The following is an 11,872-nucleotide window of genomic DNA, read 5'->3' as shown; positions in this document are numbered from 1 at the left end:
CTGCTGCTACCTCTGCCTGTGCGCTGTGTGAGTTTTTGGGTTCGGGGGTTTGGGAGGGGCACGTTATGGGGGATTAACTTTTCGAATCTGCAAATATTGTGAAATGAGCCTCCACTGATACTTATAAGTAAATCCCTCATCTCCTGGGGCCTAAGGGCTCATGCATATGTCCGTGTAAAACGGTCTGAGCATGGACTGGCTGCAGATCTCCTGACCCTCATAGAAACATATGGGAGACCTGTGGACAGTCCGAACCTTTGTGGTCCAAGATCGGACCGAAATCCACAGACGTTTGCATGAGTCATAAGAAGTTTTCCACTGCTGAATGCCCTGTAAGCTGATCACAGCGCCAATATTGTTTACAAGTCGTGTTTGGAATTGCAGCATTCAGATGAACACAACCTAGCGGGATATAGAATTTGTGACCCCTTTCTGACGGAGCCAATTTTGTTTTTAAGAGTGAATCTGTAAGGACAACGCACTACCATCCCACCCACATGCATGGGCATGCAGGTCTTTGAAATGTAAATCCATCAATGCCTTTGTGTCTTCCATCTATTGCTACATAAAGGCGTTAAGTGTTCTAGGTGGGAAAGAGAACTTAACAAGCCACTGCCTCTTTAGTTTGATTGACAGTTCACGGTCTTGATTTCCTTACTTGGCTCCTGACATGTCATAGTGAACTGTCAATAAAGCTAAAAAGGCTAGTGCTGGGCGGTAAAACAACCTGAAGAGGCAATGGCTTGTAAAGTGCTATGTCACACCAATAGCACTTAATGCTTAATTTGCATATGGATGAAGTCTTTGATTTCTTGGGAATGCAGCATATAGAAGATATAAAGGTGTCAAAGGAGTTACGCTTGGAAGAGCAGCATTCCCATGTGGTCTGGGAGATGGGAATTTATCTTACTGAAATATTCCCCTTTTTTCAAATCTGATGTGTCAGGTTATATGGTAATAACCCTGGAATGCTTTTACATGTCCCAGTGATTCTCAGGTGTTTCTTTTTTTACCACTTTATCACAGTGGTAAATGTAGGTTGATATGTTTTGCTTATTTTATGAAATTGCAAATATGATTAGTTTACCATTTGTCAAATTTCAGATAGACTATGCGAAGCTAGGAGGGATAGATGACACTAGAGAAGACAGATAAGATTCAGAAGGATCTAGATAAGCTTGAACAATGAGCAGCGACTAATAGCATAGCATTTAACAGGGAGAAATGCAAGATTCTACATCTGGGCAAGAAAAACTAAAATTACATCTACAGAATGGGAGGTATAGAACTAAGCAACAGCACATGTGAAAAAGACTTAGGTATACTAATAGATCATAGACTGAACATGAGTCAACAGTGTGATGCAGCAGCATAACAGGCAAACACAGTTCTGGGATGTATTAAGAGAAGCATAGAGTCTAGGTTCACATGAAGTAATTATCCCCCTCCTTGGTTAGACCTCATGTAGAATACTGTATGCAGTTCTGGACATTTTAAAAAAAGACATTGAAAAACTGAAGCAAGTTCAGAGAAGAGGTACCAGGATGGTGACCGGTCTACAATTCCCTTCCAACTATAACATTCTATGATTCTATAAATTTAGAAAAACTAGATGGTCATACCACAAATCTATTCATTAAACAGTTCCCATAGATCTACATCATGGCAGCATCATTTTTCAAATGCCCTTTTATTTTAAGATGTTAGAAGGATTCAAATGTAGCAATTTCTAGTTTTTCAATAAAATTTACTAATCCTCGGGCGGGGGGATGGCGGTGTTTTTTTACGGACCTATTCAGTCTTTAACTTTGAGGGGCCAAAATATTGGGAAAACTCCCAAAAGTGATACCATTTAAAAAATTGCACCTTATTCAAAACTTGCTGTCAAGAAACTTGTTAATTTGTGTGACACACTTGAAGGGTTAACGCAAAGTGGATTGAAAAAAAAAAACTGTTAGCTCCAAATTTTTCATTTTTACACCGTAAGACGAGAAAACCCCTTAAGGAATTCATTTACGGGTGTGCTGAGCATTTTGATCCCACATAATTTTCTGAAGTTTGGACATGATAAAAAATACTTTTCACTTGTAAAAAAAACAAAAAAAACATGTTTTGGTGTCCGATGTAATCTTCAAAGTGGATAATAGGAGAAAATGGACCCAACTTTTTCTTACACATTTTCTCCCGAGCGCAGTGATACCCCATCTGTTGTCAGAAACTGTTTGGCCACACGGCGGGGCTTGTAAAAGAGGAGCACTAGTTGACTTTTGGAGGGCAGATTTTGCCGGAATAGTATGAGCGCCATTTGCAGAGCCATTAAGGTGCCAGAACAGCAGGAAAAACTCCAAAAATTACCCCATTTTTGAAATTACACCAGTGGATGAATTCTTCTATAACTGCAGCGATTTTGGTCCTACAGGTGTATTCGCTATGCAAGAACCCACTCCATACTTTTCTCTGGAAAATAGCAAATCTACCAGCTTTGTACCCAAATATTGTGCCCAGCTTGTGCTTCTGCAGCCTTTGACCCTGTAAATTAAGTGGGTCCTCCTTGCTACAGCAGGACACGTGGACGCTATTTGCGGTTTAGACGCACTGCACAGCTCAGAAGGGGGTGGGCCATTTGGATTTGGGAGCGTAGATTGTATTTGGCGCTGGGATGAACATGTTGCTTTTCCAAAGCTTCTGAGCTACCAGTGGCCTTGAAACTCCTACTTTTCCATTGACAGATAATTGACTTGAGTGGGGACTTGATTTTGCCGTACGAGTTGAAGTTCTTCTTGGAAGAACTTTGGGGGTAAATTTTTTTTTTAAACGCTTTTTATTTCTAATTTTTGGACACAGAATGAATAAAAAGCATCCATTTAAGAATTACATATTTTTAACGTTGTTAACTGGGTGATATAAGTGATAACGCGGCTATATTATTTGGGTCAGTACGATTGCAATAACAGATTTAAAAGTTTTTTTTTTATGTTTTGGTACTTATACACGCATCCTTTATTTTGCAAAATTAATTTGGCATAGCCATATACTGAGAAATGGAACAGTTTATTTTCTTTTTTTCGATGTCTTTGCCATATGAGGTCTTGTTTTGTACACTGAGTTGACTTTCAGTGATGACGTTTTTTTTGTTTTTTTTTTAAAAAAAAAAACCAAACCATACAACTATCACTTTTTATCAGTTTGATAAAAAAAAAAAAAGTGAATTTTTTTTTAATGGTGTGCACAGTACGGGACAAATGTGACAGTTTGATAACTGGTATCGCCGTGTCCGAAACAGCCCAAACTAAGTGTTCTTTTTTTTTTATTATATATTTAACATTATTCACTTTGATTGCTGATCATATGGATTATAATACATGAGACCTGTTAGTTTTACATTAACACAGCCATTTAGACTCTGCTTATGGTAGTGGCCTCTACTGATCTTATCTCACAGGAGTACAAAACTTGGTATAAGAGTGATCTCTCCTGCCCCTTAAAGCGCACCAGTCAGCAGGATTGTGCTTAGTAAACTACATACACTGTCAGGTGGGCAACATTACACTGAGTAAAGTGATACCTTTGTTGATGAAATCCGTCCAGTGGTGCTTTGAGGCTATGTGCCCACGTTGCGGAGATGAAGAGGAAAATTTGCGCTTCATTTTCGCATGTCCTCTCCTGGAAAAACGCATGCGGAATTTCGCAAGCGTTTATCGCGCGTTTTTGACATGTGGAATTGCCTTGCGTTTTTTATTGCATTGCAAAGGCAATTCCGCATGCGGAAACGCAAAATTAAATGACATGCTGCGGATTTTTGTGCGCATGAAAAAGCTGCGGAAAAATCCGCAGCATGGGCATAGAACTTGCAGATTCTCATTGGGGACCATGGGGGGCGGATTGACCAGCGTTTCTGCTGCGGAAATTACGCAGCAAATACGCTTGTAAAACGCTACGTGGCCACATACCCTTATTATCTTTATTTTCAGTTCTGCCATAATGATATGCTCGTGCTCTGGGGTGGGATTTCAGGGGAGGGGCTGTAGCTGGTGTGCTCATTAGGTATTCCTATCGCTGGCCTCTGACAGGTCATTGTGGTTTCAGTGACCTGCCTACTGTTTTAAATACTGCCTTAGTAATTTCTGTGATAAAGTCAAATGTACATCCCCCAAAATGGCCGCTGCCGCCCACGCATGTGCAGTAGCACCGTTCGGTTGCCGAGAGATGCTACTGCGCACGTGCCATATTGCCTAAGGAAAAAGAATTTGGGTGCAGCAATATGGCGGCGCTCATGCGCAGTAGCATCTCTTGGCAACTGAGAAATGCTGCTGCGCAAGAGCGGGTGCCATATTGCTGCACCCAAATTCTTTTTCCTTAAGCAATATATCGCCCGCGCGTGCACAGTAGCATCTCTCGGCAACCAAAAGGTGCTAATACGCAGCGGCTATTTTGGGGGATGTACATTTGACTTAAATACTGCCTTAGTAATTTCTGTGATAAAAACAGTAGGCAAGTCACTGAAACCACAGTGACCTGTCAGAGGCCAATAATAGGAATACCTAATGAGCGCACCAGCTACAGCCCCTCCCAGAGCATCTCATTATGGCAGAACTGAAAATAAAGATTATAAAAGAACCACTGGACGGATTTCATCAACAAAGGTATCATTTTACTCACACTGTCAGGTGAGCACCATTACGCTATGTAGTTTACTAAGCACAATCCTGCTGACAGGTGCGCTTTAAGATGTCAAAGTGGGACAGGAACACAACAGAGTTTCAAAACTTGGATATAAACCAGAATGTTTCCATACACTGACAGCAAGCTGAAATGATAATATAAGCAAGTAGAGCTTTTCATTAAGCACCGGTTAAACTTTTTATATTATTAGTACAATAATAAGGCCTCACTAAGTTCGGCTGACCTCAGTCCAGGGGGATGTGCAGTTCCTAAGCGGTGATTATGATTGGTCGAGACTTTGGCATAAATTGTTCAATGGTCCCTGAGATTTATTGCCCAAGACGAGCCAAGTACATTATGTGCAAAGTTCAAAAACCTTAATTTGTACTAGAAGATTAGAAAAGAAAAAAAAAGTTTAGAAACAATTCCCTCAGTGTCAGCATTCACTTAAATGGCACAGAGCTGCACTACCAGATGCAGCCATGGACAAAAATGCTGATTTAGGAAGGAAAAGGGTGGATGTTGGCTGGGATGCTATTCTCTAGCCAACCTCCAGTCCTCAGGTCCAATAAGCATTCACCATCACTCTGGGAAAGGAGGGCTTCATGTCTGATGCAACAGGATCCCCCATTGTAAAGTTTCACCTATGAATAGCGTGACCCAAAAAGCATCTTGGATCATTTTAGACTTTTTTCCGCTTTATACAAATCTACACATATAGCAAACGAGCCTAAACAAAGCCCAGTTCTCCTCCACTGGAGCAGAGCAGTTTCACCTACATGAGGGTGGGCACAGAGGGTCCGGTCTCCTTCTTTGTGGTGGTCTTGTCCCTGCACTCCTGTAACTTGAAGAAGATTAGAGAAGGTTATTTTCATGTATACCTGAGAGCGCTCTGGGACCCATCAGTGACATATTACCCATCGTGCCTCGGTGACTCCTCCGGTCTGGTTTACTTCCCGCTCCATCGTCGCCATATGTTTAATACATTCTGATAATTGGAATGGATCCAGTCATCGGCTTCATGCTCCCTGAACCACTGACGTCATGAATCGGGGCATGGCAGCAAGATTGTAGCCAGGTATGTTTTCCTCAAACACTGCGGCATTTCGATGAAAACATACAGGACACTGACACTGTGTTGCAGGTGACGTCAGCCAATCGGATTCTCTCTGCCCAGATCCCAGTGATCGACAGGCAGAGAAGTATCAACTGGGGCAGGAAGAAGCAGTCTGGGGCCGGCTACAGACTACTCCTCTGAAGACAGGTTCCCTTTAATATGTATGCAGATAGATTCTGCTGAGATATAAACAGGACAAATTTTAACCTGTGTATACAAATTGTTTTATTCTTTTCCCCATATATTTGATCAAACTGCACCCACAATTCTGCTTCCCAACATACAGCTGTACCATTATTATAAAATTCTGTCTGCAACTGCCACTAGGGGGGAGTACTCAACTTAGATTTAGACAGGTAGTACTGCTTTCCATAGGAGCTGTTTAAATATACTGGTATATACACAATGAGCTCCCCCTAGTGGTGGCTGCTGGCATTTAGAATTTTAGCATGAATCATGACTTTCAAAAGTTTTGGTTTATAGACCCAAAATGGAATCATAAAAATATGAACACACTATAAAATAAAGGTAATAAAAAAAACAGAGTAATGTATCAGATATTACAGGTTACTAATAGAGACAAATGTCGTAATATCACCAGTGGCCTCTGGGAAAATGAGACGTACCAGATTATCTTGGTATGTACACAGGGCGGATACACTGCGAATTTTCCTTTTAGATAAGCGTTCAGTCATCATGCAATTGTCTATTCTAATTTTATCGCCATTGAATGGTGTTATGGACAATTTCTAACCATGAGCATGAGTTTACTCTCCCAAAGACAGAGCTGAATAAGGGACAGCTGAAGAAGAGTAGAAGACGCCAGGGCCTTGTTAAAGGATTGGACATGTTGGATTTCAACTGCCCAGTCCTGTTGTTCGCAAGAAGATAAAGCCACTGGAGGAGTTTTGCCTCTTGACTCTTAGGGCGCAGTCAGGCAACTGTATGAATAGGATCGAGATCGGACCGCATTGCACAAACTCAGGTCGCGAGAGCTGTGGCCAGACCGAGCACCGCCATCTGATTTATACAGCCACCTGACTACACTGTTACTGAGAATACAGGCAGGAGGTCGCTGTAAGACCTGCCTCGGGCTGAATTCACACATCCATATTATACGGTCCATGCTCGGACTGCAATAGCCAGTCTAACTGTGGGTCTGCTGACCCGAACTAATAGGCCCATAGACATACAAAGTGGCTAGTTTGGGCATTAGACCCATGGTCAGGGAACGTATTGTAGTCTGAGCATAGACGGTATAATACAGAGGTGAGAGCTCAGCCTCAGACTGGTTTCACACGTCCTTGAAACATGGACTGTGCTCCGACTGCAATAACTGGCCTGACTGCTGGGTCTCCTGATCTGATTCATAAGACACATGAGGTAATTAGCTCAGGAGACCCAGCGATCTGAGCATGGTCAGTGTTTCCACAACCCAGTTATGTACTCATCCTAGGGTTGGTATCGCACGTCTGAGGTCGGTCAGGTGTCTCGGTAAGGGGCCTATTCTTCCCTACAAATCTGTTGGATTCTGTGACGGAGCCATTTCTCTGGTCAAGGTAACGGACCACATGCTTGATCCGATTAAAAGGCTCCCGTCCGCATCTGCACTAATTCAGTTGCTTAATTTTATATAGAAGCAGAACAAAGTGCTGGGATCCGTTACAAGACGGACTCCAATGGTCCCTGACATTCCCCGCTGACACAGTAATGTCTGGTTACCATCATCCTGTCCACGGTTAGTCGAGTGTGCTGCTCTGATCCATTAAAGGTACATTTTTTTTTGTTCAGTGTTTGTGAAGAAATCTGCACCCAACCTTAAAGGGGTTGTTCACCTTTGGGGGGAATTTTTTTAATTAAATGCATATACACTGCTCAAAAAATAAAGGGAACACTTAAACAACAGAATATAACTCCAAGTCAATCAAACTTCTGTGAAATCAAACTGTCCACTTAAGAAGAAACACTGATTGACAATCAATTTCACATGCTGTTGTGCAAATGGAATAGACAATAGATGGAAATTATTGGCAATTATCAAGACACCCTCAATAAAGGAGTGGTTCTGCAGGTGGGGACCACAGACCACATCTCAGTACCAATGCTTTCTGGCTGATGTTTTGGTCACTTTTAAATGTTGGTTGTGCTTTCACACTCGTGGTAGCATGAGACAGACAACCCACAGAAGTTGCTCAGGTAGTGCAGCTCATCCAGGATGGCACATCAATGCGAGCTGTGGCAAGTAGGTTTGCTGTGTCTGTCAGCGTAGTGGCCAGAGGCTGGAGGCGCTACCATGAGACAGGCCAGGAGACGTGGAGGGGGCCGTAGGAGGGCAACAACCCAGCAGCAGAACCGCGACCTCCTCCTTTGTGGAAGGAGGAACAGGAGGAGAACTGCCAGAGCCCTGCAAAATGACCTCCAGCAGGCCACAAATGTGCATGTGTGTGCACAAAGGGTTAGAAACTGACTCCATGAGGGTGGTATGAGGGCCCGACGTCCACAGATGGGGGTTGTGCTCACAGCCCAACACCGTGCAGGATGCTTGGCATTTGCCACAGAACACCAGGATTGGCAAAGTCGCCACTGGCACCCTGTGCTCTTCACAGATGAAAGCAGGTTCACACTGAGCACATGTGACAGACGTGACAGAGACTGTAGACGCCATGGAGAACGATCTGCTGCCTGCAACATCCTTCAGCATGACCGGTTTGGCAGTGGGTCAGTAATGAAGTGGGGTGACATTTCTTTGGAGGGCCGTACAGCCCTCTATGTGCTCGCCAGAGGTAGCCTGACTGCCATTAGGTACCGAGATGAGATCCTCAGACCCCTTGTGAGACCATATGCTGGTGCGGTTGGCCCTGGGTTCCTCCTAATGCAGGACAATGCCAGACCTCATGTGGCTGGAGTGTGTCAGCAGTTCCTGCAAGATGAAGGCATTGAAGCTATGGACTGGCTCACCCGTTCCCCAGACCTGAATCCGATTGAGCACATCTGGGACATCATGTCTCGCTCCATCCACCGTCACGTTGCAACACAGACTGTCCAGGAGTTGGCAGATGCTTTAGTTCAGGTCTGGGAGGATATCCTACAGGAGACCATCCGCAACCTCATCAGGAGCATGCCCAGGCGTAGGGAGGTCATACAGGCACGTGGAGGCCACACACAACACTGAGCCTCATTTTTACTTGTTTTAAGGACATTACATCAAAGTTGGATCAGCCTGTAGTGTGTTTTTCCACTTTAATTTTGGGGGCGACTCCAAATCCAGGCCTCCATTGGTTAATAAATTTGATTTCCATTGATGATTTTTGTGTGATTTTGTTGTCAGCACATTCAACTTTGTACAGAACAAAGTATTCAACGAGAATATTTCATTCACTCAGATCTAGGATGTGTTATTTGAGTGTTCCCTTTATTTTTTTGAGCAGTGTAGTTGGGGCTAAAAATCATCTTTGCAATTGAGTTGCATTAAAAATTTAGCACCGTTTTGCTTTTCTGTACATTCAACTTTGATGTTGTCTGTGGTCATACAAGAGCTTATCACTAAATTAGAATATCATCAAAAAGTTAATTTATTTCAGTTCTTCAATACAAAAAGTGAAACTCCTATTATATAGAGTCATTACAGAGTGATCTATTTCAAGTGTTTATTTCTGTTAATGTTGATGATTATGGCTTACAGTCAATGAAAACACAAAAGTCATTATCTCAGTAAATTAGAATACTTTATAACAACAGCTTGAAAAATGTTTTTAAATCTGAAATGTTGGCCTACTGAAATGTATGTTCAGTAAATGCCCTCAATACTTGGTCGGGGCTCCTTTTGCATCAATTACTGCATCAATGCGGCGTGGCATGGAGGAAATCAGCCTGTGGCACTGCTGAGGTGTTATGGAAGCCCAGGTTGCTTTGATAGCAGCCTTCAGCTCGTCTGCATTGTTGGGTCTGGTGTCTCTCATCTTCCTCTTGACAATACCCCATAGATTCTCTATGGGGTTAAGGTCAGGCGAGTTTTCTGCCAATCGAGCACAGTGATACTGTTGTTTGTAAACCAGGTATTGGTACTTTTGGCAGTGTGGACAGGGGCCAAGTCCTGCTGGAGAATGACATTTCCATCTCCAAAAAGCTTGTTGGCAGAGGGAAGCATGAAGTGCTCTAAAATTTCCTGGTAGACGGCTGCGCTGACTTTGGTCTTGATAAAACACAGTGGACCTACACCAGCAGATGACATGGCTCCCCAAACCATCACTGATTGTGGAAACTTCACACTACACCTCAAGCAGCTTGGATTGTGGCCTCTCCACTCTTCCTCCAGACTCTGGGACCTTGATTTCCAAATGAAATGAAGAATGTACTTTCATCTGAAAACATCTTGGACCACTAAGCAACAGTCCAGGTCTTTTTCTCCTTGTCCCAGGTAAGACACTTCTAGCGTCTATTGGTCATGAGTGGCTTTTACACAAGGAATGTGACACTTGTAGCCCATGTCCTGGATACGTCTGTGTGTGGTGGCTCTTGAAGCAATGACTCCAGCAGCAGTCCACTCCTTGTGAATCTCCCCCAAATTTTTGAATGGCCTTTTCTTAACAATCCTTTACAGGCTGCGGTTATCCCGGTTGCTTGTGCTCCTTTTTCTAACACACTTTTTCCTTCCACTCAACTTTCCATTAATATGCTTGGATACAGCACTGTGTGAACAGCCAGCTTCTTTAGCAATGACCTTTTGTAGCTTACCCTCCTTGTGGAGTGTGTCAATGACTGCCTTCTGGACATCTGTCAAGTCAGCAGTCTTCCCCATGATTGTGGAGCCAACTGAAACAGACTAAGGGACCTTTTTAAACAAGTAGGAAGCCTTTGCAGATGTTTTTTGTTAATTATTTTAATTTACTGATATAATGACTTTTGTGTTTTCATTGGCTGTAAGCCATAATCATCAACATTAACAGAAATAAACACTTGAAATAGATCACTCTGTTTGTAATATATGAGTTTCACTTTATTGTACTTAAGAACTGAAATAAATTACCGTATATACTCAAGTATAAGCCAAGCTTTTCAGCACATTTTTTGTGCTGAAAAAGCCCCCCTCAGGTATATACTCGAGTATATAAAAATTCCGGTGGTGGATAATGGGGGGAGGGGGGGGTTGTGGCGACGGAGGAGCGGGGCACACGCAGTAAGCCGGCTGCTGCAGCTACCACGTGTGCTCGCTGCTATAGGGAAATGAATATTCCCTCTTCTACACTCCCATGGGCATGGAGAAGAATGAATATTCATTCTCTTTACTCGCTACTAAAGAGAATGCATATTCACTCCTCCCCATGCACATAGTCCCGGCGTGGAGAGGAGTGAATATGTTGGCAGATCACATCAGCATCTGAGAGCGCATGGCAGTGACGCCATGCGCTGCTCAGATGCTGACATGAGTTGCTGCAGCAGAACAGGACGCAGTGCTGGAGCAGAGGTGAGGGAGGAAGGAAGGTGGGTATAAGTGTTTATTTTTTGTGTGTGCAGTGAGGAGGCCACGCATACCAGAATTGGGGGATGAGGAGGCCACGCATACCAGAATTGGGGGATGAGGAGGCCACGCATACCAGAATTGGGGGATGAGGAGGCCACGCATACCAGAATTGGGGGATGAGGAGGCCACGCATACCAGAATTGGGGGATGAGGAGGCCACGCATACCAGAATTGGGGGATGAGGAGGCCACGCATACCAGAATTGGGGGATGAGGAGGCCACGCATACCAGAATTGGGGGATGAGGAGGCCACGCATACCAGAATTGGGGGATGAGGAGGCCACGCATACCAGAATTGGGGGATGAGGAGGCCACGCATACCAGAATTGGGGGATGAGGAGGCCACGCATACCAGAATTGGGGGATGAGGAGGCCACGCATACCAGAATTGGGGGATGAGGAGGCCATGCATACCAGGACTGGGGATGAGGGGTGCTATGCATACCAGCATTGCGGATGAGGGGACCATACGTACCAGGACTGGAGATGAGGGGTCCATACGTACCAGGATTGGGGATGAGGGGGCCATGCGTACCAGGATTGGGGATGAGGGGGCCATGCGTACCAGGATT

The sequence above is a fragment of the Phyllobates terribilis genome, unplaced genomic scaffold (genome assembly GCF_046119375.1).
Source record: "Phyllobates terribilis strain yellow unplaced genomic scaffold, ASM4611937v1 Scaffold_5__5_contigs__length_657084704, whole genome shotgun sequence".
NCBI lineage: Eukaryota > Metazoa > Chordata > Amphibia > Anura > Dendrobatidae > Phyllobates > Phyllobates terribilis.
Note: the sequence above shows the minus strand (reverse complement) of the source record.